At 41.4% G+C, this 12,584-nt stretch overlaps 1 protein-coding gene across 7 annotated transcripts in view; it reads left to right on the top strand.

The window, feature by feature from the left end:
- The window catches only part of LOC148224178 (uncharacterized), a 470,521-nt gene that overhangs the window by 438,302 nt on the left and 19,635 nt on the right, over window positions 1-12,584 (top strand). For all 7 annotated transcript variants that reach the window (XR_015802136.1, XR_015802134.1, XR_015802137.1 and 4 more), the window contains 2 exons: window positions 1,502-1,629; window positions 6,505-6,658. The gene's annotated coding sequence lies outside the window, so the exon portion shown is untranslated. The remainder of the gene's footprint in view (window positions 1-1,501; window positions 1,630-6,504; window positions 6,659-12,584) is intronic.

Raw genomic sequence — 12,584 nt, 5'->3', positions numbered from 1 at the left:
GGGTCTTCCAGATGTTTCAGCCTTTATGGCAGTCTGTGGTCTTGGGAGAAGCTGTGAGAGTCCTGCCCAACCATCCTAACTTTGGTCCTGCTTCTCGCTGTTTAATATGCTTGTGTAACTTCCATTAATGTAAATAAAAGTTATGTACATGCATAGAGAGGGAAATAGATGCATTTATCTTGGCTCAAGACAAGCAGCATCTCCCTAGGGAGCTACTTTGGAGGTTATTGAGGAGGCAACAGCAAAGTGAAGTGGGTTGTACCTTTCTACATATGTGTTGTAGAAATTATTGGCGTGTTGCTGATGCTCATGGCAAACAAATAGTTTATTTCTGGGCTAAGAAACATTCCAATGTAAATACTCAACTGGCAGCTATCTGGAAGTTTGCCACTTGAAGTTAAAAGGCCCGTGACCAATGGTGTCAGATTAACATTTCCAAGTTGGACAATGTACAAATGGTGTTCTTGGACCGAAATAGAAATAGATGAAAGTGGTCTACTGGTCTACTGCAGTGCAAATAGCAAACTGGCAACCAGCTGGTCATTGGAAAGAGAATATACTATGGGAATATGCTTTCTGCAGAAATACTTTATTTTGGAGATAAGTATCAACAATAGGAAGATGAGGCTTGTTTAACAAGAACCATATGGTCTCATCCTGCTTTTATTTCACTCAATGGCAAAGCCCTGATTGTCTTTTGTAGGTGCAGAATGGGGATTACTGCTAATAAACAAGAAGCACAAGAAGTACAAGAAGTACAATGTTGATTTATTAATGCCCTTCAAGAGTTATAAACAGGTTATTTTTAATGCACGTGCTAATATTTCGGGAGACAATAACTGAAAGGAAGCAGAATTGAAGGTACTTGCTGAAAAACAAAATTTTCTTCTGATGAAATAAGCCAAGACAAAGATCCATTCAAGACAAAGTTTTCAAACTGTGTGAAACCTATACAGCAATATTTCCAAACTGATAGGTGGAGAAGTAGTAGATGGGTTCATTCAAATGAAAAAATATTTTGAATTTTTGAGCCTGTGAAAAGTAACTTATGAGCAAATGAGGAATAAGGCAGGGTCTTTGCTGAGGTTTAAGTCACTAGACAATTTAGTCTCTTAGCAATGCAATTAAAGATAACAGAATTTAGAACTGTGGTTTTGGTATAGTCACAAAATTGATTTGTGCTATGGGAAGGGAAGGGAAGGCAAGGCAAGGCAAGGCAAGGCAAGGCAAGGCAAGGCAAGGCAAGGCAAGGCAAGGGAACCCGAGGGAATTGCAGCCTCAATGGAAAATCCTGTTTTGGGAACTTTTCAAGGATGTAAATCATCATCTAGAATGGTTTATTTTTGTGGATAGGAAGTAAAAAATAAGTCAAGTAAAACTGGAAATGGCATTCTTACCATAGATAGAAGGTAGCAGTAAAACCAATAAAAGTCATCACTACAAACTTTTTTTTTAACTGGTTGTGTTTTGTTGCTGTTTTACTTTTTTTTTTTTTTTACAGTGGCCAGGGTTTTTATTTTGGTCTCAAAAAGACAGCAAGTAGGAAACTGCTAATTATCAAGAAAATATGAAGATTTGAACATGAAAAATATGGATCATGCATGCAGAGGCTGACATCTCCCTTTGGGTGTAAGTACTCAATCCCATTGATTTCCATGTGTCTGAATACAGCTTATAACATTCAGGGATATCAAAATTGTGTTATGCTACATATTGAGATATATCATATTACTAACTCGGCTGGTTTTGCTCAAAAACTTCCTTTTTCTTCTCTTCTTGCTTTAAAGTATAGCAAATAGTGGAAGCATAAAGAAGTAATACAGAATCTGAAGCATGTGAGGATTCAGATGTTTGGTTTGACTGTCTTAGTTTATCTCCACTTTCAACTTTGAACACCCCTTCCCTAGGACTCCCTTGTCTTTACACTGATATCAAAGCAGCCTTAAAGCATTTCTGTTGGATTTTTTGGGCTCCTGATGCCCACCTCAACCCCTTCATCTGAAAAACATCAGATCCTCAGAACAAATTACTCTGGAATTCAAAAGTACTTTGAAGGCAGCCCAATGATGAGGGTGATTGCACACTGTCTTGTTTGCGATGGAAGTACATTACAAGTGTGGTCCTCACCCAAAGCTCTTGAAATGACCGGGATGTTTCTCCTGCATGACTTGACAAGTTGTTTACAGGTGGGCCCTGCTGGAACAGGACTTCAGATGCCAACACTTTCAGTATTCCTTTTTTCCAAGTTACCAGCAGTTGTCTAATAAATGGGAATGAAACAGACTTTAGGTTCAGTGTCCATTTATAGGACCAGTAGTAATTTGGCAATGTTACCAACAAATAAAGACCCACCCTTTTGTAAAGAGTGGGACTGCACCACCCCAGTGCCCAGCTCCCCAAAGCCAAGGAGGACCCTCTGATTTTATCTCTCCCCTGCTTTTTTTTTCCCTAAGCAGCAGGGATAGCTGAAGAAGCCTGTCATCATTTTATTGCTGTTTCTAATAAACACATATGGTGATGCCTATAACAAGAACAACAACGAGTTGCTATTGTTCAGCACACGGCCATATGTGGGCTGTCCAGCGGCTCGGCAGCTGCATCGTGAGTGCTCAGGAATGTCGATAGCCCAGAGAGAAAAGAATGGTTTTTAAGGGCTCTGAGCCTCACAAATAATGTGCCTGCTTTACATACCACTGTTGCTAAAACAACCTCTGGCCATGGAGTGCCAAAAGCATAGATGTGGTGTTAGTCACTACAAAAGTTTATAAGGTGATTAAATTGTTAGTAATTGCAATGCAGACTGAGAAATTAGCTGGGGGTGTTTTGAAGGGAGCTTTGCAAAACAAAAAGGCCTGAATAATTGTTTATATAAATATTTTGTATATATATATACATATATATATATATATGCATCTGTGTGTATTTATACACTTAGCACCAATTTTTTTTTTTAACATCAGAAACTCAGGCACTTGCACATCTAGTGCTTCACATAATAAAAACTTTGACCCCAGCACTAATCCATATTTCTTTTATCCCATTGTGCGAGGTTGAAAGGCATGCAATTTGACAGTAGTTTTTTCTGCATTAACTACATTTCCTCTGGCCTCATATGGCTCTGCTTAGGATGGATAATCAACACTTCAGTGATGCAAAGGCAGCCAAACACGATGGTTGGGATGCCTCACGAACAACTGTGTTTCTAACCTTCTTTTCCTGATGCCATATCTAAACAGCAACTTGATTGAAAATGAACAGCCCATCTGCACATCTTTTCCATCAATGTGTTTGAGGGGAGAAAGAGAGACTGCGACCAAGAGAAAAGAGAAATAAGGCTTGATAGCAGGCAACATTTTTTTCAAATTTGGACAAACATGATCGGGTAACCAGTGCTTTATGGAAGCCCCTGAAGAATTTAACTCTTTATGTGCATGCATGTATATGTGTGTATGTGTGTGTGTGTGTGTGTGTGTGTGTGTGAGAGAGAGAGAGACAGATGCTGAGTACCTACTGTAAATAAGAAGAGAGAGAGAAAATTGTAAAGGATCCAAAAATCAACTACTTGCATATGTCTCCAACCAGAGATTTTAAAAGTCTGATTTAAATATCACACTGCAAATTATTTTGGCCACTCTTTCTAACACATGGCAGGAAATCTCGGTCTTGTACTTCTTTTGCATATGTACACACCATCTTTGTGGCACACAAATTACCTGTATAATGGGACACGATTTGAGTAACCCATAATGCCCCAGGAAGAACCACATCCAGGAATTCACAGAAACCATAGAACAGCACAGACTGCCAAAATCCACAACTGTTTTTGCCCAGTAAATGAAACCACAAACATTTGCATGCTTAGATACCCTGACAAAAAGTAAATATTCTGGATGGTGTACTTTTCAATATCATACACAGTGGCATGGAAAAAAAAAAAAAAGAGGGAAAAAATTACCTTCTGTTTATCTTAAGGAGTTCTTTCCAATGGATGAAGCTGAAATGCCCACACTGATTTCCCTTGAAATAACAAAGGGCCATATTTTCCCCCTGACAGGTGTACGTGGCTCTCAGTTCCTCCTGAGAGCAGTGGCAGAACTTCAAAAAACTCTGCACCAAGGCCAGACTTTCAGAGGTCCCTGGCATCCTCCAGTTCCTGTTGATTTGTAAGCAACATGCAGCTTGAGGTTTTGCTCATTCCTCAGCTGAAACTTTCAAAACTCGTGATTTCTCAGCATGAGTCAGTGTTTTATGTAACCCCAGCTTGCATTTCTCCAAACCTGTCCCGAGCTCAGAGTGCTCTGACGGCCAACCTCAAATTCTTCATCCCTGCAGCTGACAACTTCAACCCCCTGATGGTGGCACAGCAAGCCCCTCCATGCTGCTCCTGGGGGACTTTGGGGGCTCAGTGGGGTGAGCCTGGTGCTGTGGGGACAGAGGCTGGGAGAAAGCTGGGCTGGAGTGCAGAGCCCCACTCCCACCGGGAAAAATGTTGAGGTTGCCTGCAACAGAAATGTCCAAACATGTGTTTGTTTAGCTGTTTGTTTGGGGTTTTTTTTCAATTGCCTGAAACAGCATCAGTTTTATCCATGGTTCTGCCAGAAGAAAAGCCAGAAGAAAAATTTCTCATGTAAAAGTGGTAGGAAGAGAAGGCACTGATTTGGTGGATCCCACTTGCTGTTTGCATTTGACAGGCACCTTGGATGATGACTTCAGTTCACACCCTGGTACACTGCTTCATTCTGAAGGCAGCATGGTCAGGCGCCTAAAGTCAGGTGCCTAAACAAGCTGGAGAGATGGCTTATCACTCCATAAGTATTTTTTAACCATTATCTGTAGATAAACTGAAATATATAAAACCAGATGAAAAGAGTGGGAGAAGGTGAGAAGCTAAATCCCATTCTTAATTCCTATTTTAAGTTGATTTTCCCTTAAGAGGTGGAAAATACCAACACGTGATTCTTCTCCTGACAGCTCCCCATGTCTGTTTTTGGGGGGAACTCATTGCTGGTGGGATAACCACCACCTTCCCAACTTCAGTGTCAGCACAGCTCTCTCATTTCCCAGGGCAGCCAGGAACCCTCCTGCCACTCACAAGAAGAGGGATGACTATTTAGTTGGCCAGCCCACCCTCACCAGAGCCAGAAAAGAGTCAGTGAGAAGCTTTTATGTTCCTGATTCACAAATTCTTCCTCCTGAATCTTGGAGGGGAAAAGTGTCATATTCCATTTGGCCAACACCTACCTTCTCTCTCCCTAAACGCAGTAGAAAGTACAAAATGGTGTTTTTTTCCTGCAAAAACAAAGCCCCAGTTAACTGGAGTGGGGGCTTGTGGACACTGAGCTGGAGACATTGCTTTATTGGAAACATTTGGTGATTTGGCAGAGTGAAGTGTGAGGAAACCAGGCCACTTAATTCAGTACAGTCGGAAGCAGGTGGAAGGGCTGGAGAAGTTGTGGAGATGGCTTGGGCTCCCCCCAGTATTTGAAGTGGAGCCATTCATACCTCAGCATGTCTCTGCTTGCTGTTTGAAATGTACCCAGTGAATTCAAATCAATGAAATAAGTGACAGAGAAGCACATTTTGGTGTACTTTGCCAGGTATTGCTGGCTATTTTTTTGTTCAAATGACTGATTTGTATGTCATGTGAAAGGAGTACCTCAAATTTAGGCCCTAGGAAAAAAGTAAAAGAAAACAAGGTTTTTTAAAAAAATCAAAGCAAAACAAAACAAACAACAAAAAATCCTGAACAATTTCCTAAAATAAATGTTATTCTTTTACCTTACCATGTTTAATCCTGTGAGTGTGTGTACAAACATTCGCAGGCAAAAAAAACCTCCTGATAATAAAATAGTTCCTCTTAAGAAATTATTTACAATATTGAGAGAAACCATGGAGAAATGTGAAGATCAGGCGTGGGAGAACACGTGCCAGCTCGCTCCACTGACCTACTTAGATGCAGCTTGGTCACAGCAGAATAGCCAGCCATCTGATGCTTTGGATGCTGTGACTGTGTGCTGGCACTGTGCAGACCTCAGGTCTTGAAACCCTCTCTAGAAAAATGATGGGATATTTCTTATCCTTGCCATTGCAGAAGTTTTAAATACGTGTCTGTAGGATCAGGGCCAAGTTTTGCAGTTGCAGTGATTGTAGAACATGAGGAACATGCACCATAATATTTGTCTCTTATTCCTTGTCAACCTCTCAAACCAGCACCTTTCCCAAGGTGAGAGTGTTGACACCTACATTCCTCCAGGAAAGGGCTTTATGCAAACATTTTTTTCACCCAACTATGTTAGTGTGCCTTATAGAGGTTTTATTACCTCCATACATGTGTGTCTTGTTGTACCAATAGATAACATTTCAGTGCTGGGGCCTACCTTGAAATCCTTCCTGCTCAGGCAGGAACTAAAGGGATGGCCACAGATTTTCCTGGAAAATTTTTTCTATAAAATGCTTCTGCAGCTTTCTATGCCTCTAGCCTGCTTTTTTTTTTTTTTTTTACAGACCTCAAAAGCGATCCCCTTGGACATGGTTATATATATTTCACTGTAAGTGAAATAGAACAAAACAAATAAAAATACAATGAGGCTCTTTCTCCATGCTGGTACTTTCTGCAAACTTTCTGCTGAGCATTTCCAACGGCATTTGTCGTCACATGGTAAGGACTCTGAATGAAATTATTGATGGTAGCTGGAGGAAAAAAAAAAGGGAAAAAAATGAATGAAATCCCTTGAGACAAAAGGTATGTCATGAACTTCTCCAAGTTATTTGCAAATCTTTCTGCCAGTATCAATAAATCCCTCAAATTTCAGGATAGGCTACATTAATTACAGGATGGCATTATGCATTTAAAGGTTGCTGAAAGTTATATCTATGATCAGTCATGTTTGAATTGCACGTTCACATGACATATTTCTTTTTTAAATACGTGGGCATGCAGACGAACAGCAATAGCCTCCATGATGTTTTAATAGGCTTTTATTAGTTTGTACTTTCCTTGTTATCTTGTTTTACAGTATTTGCATTCAATGTGTTTGTGTCTGTGCTCTTCATGCACACATTGCAGGATGCCAAAACATCCTTCTGCTTCCTTGTTTCCAACCACTTAGTCAGCCACTTGAATGCTTTCCAAATCTTGTTAAAAACCAGCAATAGCACTATCACTTCTTCTTGTCAGAGTGCACAGAAAGGGACTGATGGAGAAGGCAGTGGAAAGGTAAAGGAGGAGGCTGAGTGGCTGGGAACACCCAGTGGGGAGTCTTCATGGATGAGCCCAGTATAGCCTCACTGCCATGATGCCCAGACTTGATTTAGGGCTTTCCACTGTCTCAGTGTGGGGTTTTGGTTCACTTGCTGGATGGAAAAGCACAGCAAAAATGCTCCTTATACACTACCTATGAATTTAAAAGTTTACAAAGTAAAAACTCCCTGACTGAAAATCATGGAGTTTAATTATATTTCTATATTAAATGTTCTCTTTTTTCCTCCAGGAAAATTTTATGTAGCATTCAAATAGAAGTGGGTTTTCTTCTGAGTAAAATAGATTTAAAAGTCAACTTCATTTTATTCACCTATTTTTCTGAAACTAAACTAACTAAACAGGCCCAACCTAGACTCAATAACTGCTACAAACTTACACTTCTGGTGAGTTGAAAATTGCTCCTGAGACTGTTCAAAATGTTACAGTCAGGCACAGCCTTGCTGGGTAAGACTGGGATAGTGCAATGCTGGTGGTCCTGGTGTGAGCATTAATTAACTCCATGCTCACAAGTGGAGGGAGCAGGGGAGGGTAGTTTCTCTTGGATTGCTCTGGCAGATACTGATTCTCTGCTGTCTACAGATGGTTGAGTCCATCCTATTGCCACTGGGGGAGGCAGATATGGTTGCCTTGGTTGCCTGTCTCCATGACGGGGGAATATCTGACCAGTTTGATTGCAGTCACCCTATGAATTTAAGTGTGTGTTGATGCAGATGTGCAACCATGCACTCACACACCCACATGGATCATGATGCTCCCCCAGCCCCAGCAGCCTTTAGAAACCCAGATAAAAATAAAGTTGCCTTAGAAAACCTTGCTGTGCATGAGTGTGATGGCTGCAGGGCTCCCACTGCCTCCTGAGAGGGGCTGGGATTCCAGCTTCAACCAAGGAACTTGCCAAGAAGTCGTGACACAGCCTCACAGGCCATCTACACTACAGCCCACAGTTGCTCATGGTCAGCAAAAAAGCTGGTCAAATAACATTTATCAGAGTGTTCACTTGGCCTATGCCCGAAATTCTGAAAAACTTATTTTACAGATTATTTTTTCCCTAGACAACAGGCTAAGTGCAGGGCTCACTGATATAATTCTCAAAAGCAGTCCTTTGTCAGGTCTTGGGAGAAAGTTTGAAGTTGAGTGTCAGGTTTCTCAGCAGAGTGTCTGTGGTCCCAACCTTCCACATACTGCAGGAAGACACAACCATGTGTCAAAACATCTGCTCATACTATCTGCTTGTAGTCATGGGCTCCATCATGTCAGGTAAGAGATGTCCAAAGGCTTGAGGTCATGTGTTGGATCTTCTTGCTCCTCCAAAAGTAAAGGACATGGGTGAGCCTCTCCTGTTAATAATCTATCTGTGCTTGGTGCAGCAAGGATGTTGGATAAGTCATGCAGGCTCACATAAAACTGTATTTTTCAAATAAGTAGTGGCTTCTTTTTTTCAGAAGAATGGCAACCCTGGTCACCTCAAGCCTGATGCACTCTTGGAAAGTTAAATATTTATAGTAATAGTGATGGCAGAGAGGAGGAAATCTCTTTTGTAAGAAAACATGGTGCATAAGCACACGACATAGCACAGGCCACATCTTCATTTCACCCATGAGTTTTTGAAAGTGCAGAAAAGCCCAGGTTTTTCTCCTGCCCCCCAAAGAAACATAATCCAGAGTTTATATCGGATGGTTTATGGGAGTTTATTGGAACATCCAACAGGTTTCATGTAATGTGTCATAAGGTAAAGTCTGTCCTTTGGTGATTTACAAGCAGTGTGTGCCGGTGTTACTGTAATTTATAGACCACAGATGGTCAGGGGGTGCCCCTGCTGACTTGTAGCTGAATAAGAGGCTGAGCCCTGTGTGTCATCTGCTGCAGGTACCTCTGGCTCACTTCCCCAAATTAGTGCTGATTGAGATCTGCCTTCAAACCCAGAGGGTCCCAAGACTTTGCCTTGCAAGCTGGGGCTATTTCAGGAGGAGAGAGGATGCAAATAATTAAGGCGGGGGGGAGAAAAACCCTAAGCCTATCAGAATTACACCAAAGCAAAATTGCTTTTTACAATAATAACTTCCCTTTTCAAGGCTGGTACTTCACTTGATGGGATATTGTCACCTGTTAAATGGAAAATGAAGAATGTCAGTCACCCCTTTCATGCACCAGTCTAAGACAAACATCTCCTCTGGAAAATTTTCTATATATTCATAAATCTCTCTTCTAATGAACCTTAGCATAAATCCTATCTTTGTTCTCATCATTTTACCCTTTTAGGTAATTACTCTTCAACTAAGTTTTACAATGACTTTCTTTCAAGTTTACCCAAGTCTTTTCTTCTTTAAATCTTATCAAATAATTATCTGTTTATTCCAGTACTTCTTTCTGATCCACCGGGACTTTACTCCCTGTGGGACCATGAGGAAGAGGGAAGAAAGGACTGGCTGCACATCTCACCCAAATCTTTGGGAGATTTACTTTTTTGGCCAGGGGATTGGGCCCCTTTTCACTTTCAAATTCTCTGGTTGACAAAGTTCATCACGTCACCTCGCATTTCTCCCGGACGCGTTTTTGTCTTGTTTCGTGTGGCCTTGCCCTGCCCGCAGGAATACCGTGGTGGTCTCCGCCAGGATCCAGCAGCCTTCGGAGCAACGTGCTGGATCCAGGGACGCCTGGTGCTTGGCTCGCCCGCTGCAGCGAGGTCATGCATTTTAACAAGGCACAGCCGATCCCCCTTTTAAAGGGCATTGATTATGTTTTGTTAAAATAGGCTTTGAACTCAGCTAACCCTGTGCTGGTAGGACATTTCAGGGCTTTTTTCTGCCTGGACCACACTTGACACCTGTTGGCAAATACAGCTGCAAGTGCTGCTGAGAGAAACCTGTATCGGAGCTCAAAACTGAGTGGCTCAATTTTTTCCCAATAGTAAAGACATAAGAGAATTTTCTGGCTTGTCTAGTTAATAAAGAGAGGAAGAAAAACCCTAAATTTGTTTTTCTTTATCAAGATGAGGGAAAAACGCACCCTATAGACAAAAGAAGCAGAAGGAAAGCTGTAATGGAAAGAAAATTGACAGCCTCTCAAAACTCAGGTGGCACTTTCCTTTTCCAGTTAATTACAGTTTTAATTACATGGCTTCTTGTGACTCCTTGATACCTAATAAACTAGACTCTGTGGGGCGGCAAAGTTGAGTTTTGCTTGAACTGCAGGTGTAAGGCTCAGTATGAAACATAAATCAACTTCTTAAGCATGTTCCCATGGTGTGTTCAGGCTTTCTCTTCCTATTTGCATGTAAAAATCACGTCTTTTCACCATTGTTGGGTACAAAAAAAAAGAAAAATATTGTAGCTACAATGCAAAGAGTGTTACCTTTGTGTCTGTGGATATAAAATCCCTTATAAGAAGGGGGGAAAAAAAGGATCTTTTTTTTTAACCCCAGATATGATAAATTTTAAAGGAGTTATGCATTATCCACATAGACCTTTTCTCATTAACCTTTTTTTTTTGCAGAGGATATGGGTGCATAAGACAGAAAAGTTCTTTGGCAGAATGAAAGCAGGGGAGATTTGTATGTGGAAATAAAAAATATTCAGTCGTAGGAGCTGCCTCTCCTGAAGGTTCAGAAAACAGAGAGTTCCTGTTTATTCTTTGTGTATTATGCCATGGAAATGTGTTCTCCAGTCAGGTTCAAGCATGTGCCATATATTACCTCTGAGCAGGGTAACACACTGATGACTTGTAGCAGCAAAAAGCTGGAGACAAATATGGTCCAAAAATTCGCATTGGTCTCAATCCCATGGGATACGATGGGTCATGAGTCTGGCAGGAAAATCTACTGTCAAGATGGTCGATGGAGATTTCAGTGGAAGACTGCCTATCTTCCCTCTTCTTCAAACCAGACAAAACTATTTTAAAGAAGCAGGGGAGGGGGGGAAAGGGAGACAAAAACAGACAGTAGAGCTTCACATGTGGCATTTGGATGGTGCAGAACACAAGCAGCAAAGTTCCTGTGTGGGACATGAGTGTGTCAACAAGTCCTTTTTAACTTGTAGGACTGGAAAGGCCTGGTTTTTTACTGTCTTATTACTTGTAACTTCAGCTCGATTTTTCTGTTGAAGTACTGGTTTTAAATGAGTGCAAAAAAAAAAGTGTATTTGTTATGAGTGAAGAAAGGCAGCTCTGGGAAATAGGTGCCTGGGTAGCACTTTTTCATGCCCAGTAGGGGGAAGGGGGAAGGAAGGGGAGAATCAACATGCCCTGCTTGCCTTTCAAATAAAGTGTTTATTTCTGTCTCTTGTCCCATTGCTGATTACCTGAAGCAGCACTATCCATGGCTGGAGCAAGTGTGCTGAAGGCCTTGTTCCTGATACCCAACTACCTCCCCCATGGCACATCCCAGCCTCAGACCCTGCTCCCTGAAAACTACTGGCACCTACAGTGTTCAGGGCCACCTGAGGCACAGGCAGAGGCAACTTCCTACATAAAAATGTTATATGGCTTGGACAAAGCAGGCAGATTTCAGCCTTAATTTCAATAGAAATCTTACCTGAAAGAGAGTCTTCCAGCAGACTAGACTTGTGTGGTGTCATTTCACCTTGATGTCCTGTAGATGAGTATTCTTGGTTGCTTGTTGTTGTTATTGTTGTTGTTTTTTGTTGTCGTTCATGGTAAAGATCATAATTTATTTTTACCCCTGTCTGCCTACCTCCTCTTTTTTGCAACTGCATATGTTGCTTACCTGAACAACTCCACCTGCAAATAACATGTTTCTCTCAGATCAATATTGTGTTAAATCCCTTGGGCATAAATGTCTTGTACTCTTGTGGTCTGTTTGTGGGGAGTGTTTGGACAGTCCAAAGCAAAAATGTGGGGAGCTAGACCATGGTCTGCAATTTCTTTATGTTATGTGGTGTGAGTGAAATAAAAACCCAACCCAACAGCTAAGAGAGAATTTCCAAGATGAGAAAAATAATTCCTCCTACCTTCCTCCCAAATAAAGTGTTCCATCATCTTTTTCAATTATTCTTTGTTTTATTTTTGAAACCACATGAAGAGGCAAATGTACTGTTTCATATAGTTTCGTATATGGCTTTTCAAAGTGGGAAAGGCAGGGTAAAATTAAGGGAGCTAGCAAAAAGGAGGGAGAATGGGGGAGGAGAGGAACAGGAGTTTAAAAATAAAGAAGTTTTAAAAAAAGGTAACTCCAGAGAGGTTTCATTCAGAGCTGTGTCTCTCACATCGTACTGGGATGGGGTGCATGAGGCATCAGAGCAGCAGCAAGGGAGCAGCAAGCTCATGCTGGGGAGAAATCTCACATGCCTATGGCTTAGCAAGGAGATGG

This window comes from Sturnus vulgaris, chromosome 3, assembly GCF_052056855.1.
Source record: "Sturnus vulgaris isolate bStuVul1 chromosome 3, bStuVul1.hap1, whole genome shotgun sequence".
Taxonomy (NCBI): Eukaryota; Metazoa; Chordata; class Aves; order Passeriformes; family Sturnidae; genus Sturnus; species Sturnus vulgaris.
The sequence above is the reverse complement of the archived record's forward strand: the minus strand, read 5'-3'. Positions and strand labels throughout refer to the sequence as shown.